Here is a 2500-nt window from a genome sequence, read left to right on the forward strand (position 1 = left end):
GCACAGGGGGCAGAGAGTTACACACTAACACACACACACACACTCACACATATTTTACCTCACACACTGGTTACCAGGAGATAAGAACTACACGCCCTTACACGTACACACACACACACAGCTGGGGAATACTGATCAGGCAATGCCCATGGCGACCACACACACACACACAACACACACACAGACTTATATCCCGATCCCCACACACTCAACACTTGTCGGCGTTGAGTGTGTGGGTCGAGTTGGCAATTTCTATCCCTCCGGTGTGTAAACACTCACCACTCTGTGGAGCCGAACTTTATTGGATTTCTCACCCAGTGGAACAGCCTCATAACACTGTTCTCACAGTTACAAACACACACACACACACACACACCCTCTCAACAAATAATCATACACTCAGCCGGGAGCGCCACCTCGTTCACTTTCTCTCATTCAGCTCTGTTCAATTCAAATGGCCATTGTTGGAAGGACAAATAATTCTCTCTCTCCCCAGCCTCTCTCTTTCTCTCCTGTTGAAATAAGCAAGACAGCAAATTTTGCTCTAGTCATTCTATTTCACACTTAAAACATGTTTCATTTTTGCTGCATTGATTTTCTGTGTTGTATGAAATATTAATGTGAAAATGTCCAATATGGCTTTAATAAACCCCCCCTCCCCCCAAATCTCTTTCTCAAAGAAATGAGATGAGAGAAGAGAATTCTCAGAGAGTGAGATGAGAACGTGTTGTAGAACATGTGTCAAATCATCGACTCTAAACGCGTCTCAGGAATCAAACAACCCAGAGAGCTAATAGGCTGCAAAATATCTGAGGAATCCAGGGAATTGAGTTTACCCAGCTTTTAGCACTGTGCAATATTGATATTAGATTTTCATATTGAGTTGATGCCAAAGCCTTCTGCCTTTGAATGAGTTTATTTCCCCCTTAATCATCCCTCCCAGGGGGGGAAGAGGCAGTTGGCAACAGCTGACTCTTTGGCTTGTGATCGTTGGTGCTTAAGATGACACTCTGGCCCTGGATCAATGACCTAACACATGCTTACGGCAGTTACTAGATTGATTGAGGAGTCTGTGTGTGTGTGTGTATTTGTTTGTGTCAAGGTGTGCGTTGATTCACATATTTGTAAGCATATAAGTGTGCATACTGTATGTGTGTGTGTGGATACATGTGTGTATGTGAGTCTGTTGAATGTGTTGTGTTGGGCATCTGGGTTGGGTAAATGTCTGCTTATGAGTGTGTGTGTGTGTTGCAATCAGCCTTCTGCTCACTGACCCGAAGCCTCAAGGTAATGAGAGATCAATAGTCCCCTGCTATCGACTCCAATCCACACACACACCCAACCACCCACCCCCACACACACACACACACGGCACCTTCCCTGAGGCTGTATAAGTAGTTACTGATGGAGACGCATAGCCTGAGCTGCGGTATAAAATGTAAACGGTAACCGTGGAATGCATTCTAAATCACCAGGCAGTCACCAGTGTTATCATTTCAAATGTTTGCTTTTTTATCAACCCATCAGGCATTCATTTAACCAAAAGTCCACTGAGATGTGAGAGAGCTCTCTTCAGGGGCTCTCAGGCTAAGATGCCAGTTCATTTCATGATTGCAACAGCAAATTGAAATTCAATATATATCTATGCTTGCAATATCATCACCTTTCTTTTCCCAAGAAAATAAATTGCTCATTTACTTCATAAAACCGTTATTAATGAGAGACACTGTAATGTTCAATTTGATATTTCTCTTGCCAGTCTCCAATAAAGCAAATAAGATGACTTGACTTTGTGATGAATAGAGGCTTACAGGCCTGCGTGCAATGCAATGAGGAATAATTTAAGGCAAGTGATGCTCCTGGCACCTCCAGGGAGAGCTGTGTATTCTTTATCCACTGTAAGCAAATTGTAATGCACTATGGCAGGGAGCCCATAAGGCCAGATGAAGAAGAGAGTCCCAGGAAAGACCAGGAACCTGAACTGAACACACACACACACACACACACAGACAGAGAGAGAGAGAGAGAGAGAGAGAGAGATACACAGACACACACACACACACGCACCACACTTCCCTCGACTGTCTGTCTGTCTCTTTCAGTCTCCCTATCCTATTCACTTTCTGACTCCCTCTCCCTCCCGTCCCACTCTCTCTATCTCCCTCCCCCCCTCTCCCTCCCTCTCTTTATAGCGCCCCCCTTCCCTCTCTCTCTCCCTCCCTCCCTCTCTCTCCCCTATCCTCCCTCCTTTTCAGAATGATAAGCAATAACTGGGTCCTGCCTCGACCATCAAGTTTTACTGGCTCCAGGATGCTGTAGCCTCCCCTCACAAATCTCATTACTGCACTGCACTGCATGCACTACACATCTCACAACAAGCTTTTCTTTCTCTCCCTCTTTTTTATTCATCCATCCATCCCTCCTTCCGCCCATCCTCTCCTGCGTTTCCTCTCCTCCGCGGTTAAGGCAGGACATCCAAGGACAATCATATTAAAAGGGG

At 45.3% G+C, this 2500-nt stretch overlaps 1 pseudogene; it reads right to left on the minus strand.

Annotated features, from left to right (window-relative positions):
* The window catches only part of LOC143136725 (protein kinase C-binding protein NELL2a-like), a 78460-nt pseudogene that overhangs the window by 2296 nt on the left and 73664 nt on the right, over positions 1-2500 (minus strand).

This window comes from Alosa pseudoharengus, unplaced genomic scaffold (assembly GCF_046254945.1).
Source record: "Alosa pseudoharengus isolate Yale_2024_CS ecotype anadromous, Long Island Sound unplaced genomic scaffold, YU_APseudo_1.1 YU_APseudo_1.1_scf_20, whole genome shotgun sequence".
NCBI classification, from domain to species: Eukaryota; Metazoa; Chordata; class Actinopteri; order Clupeiformes; family Clupeidae; genus Alosa; species Alosa pseudoharengus.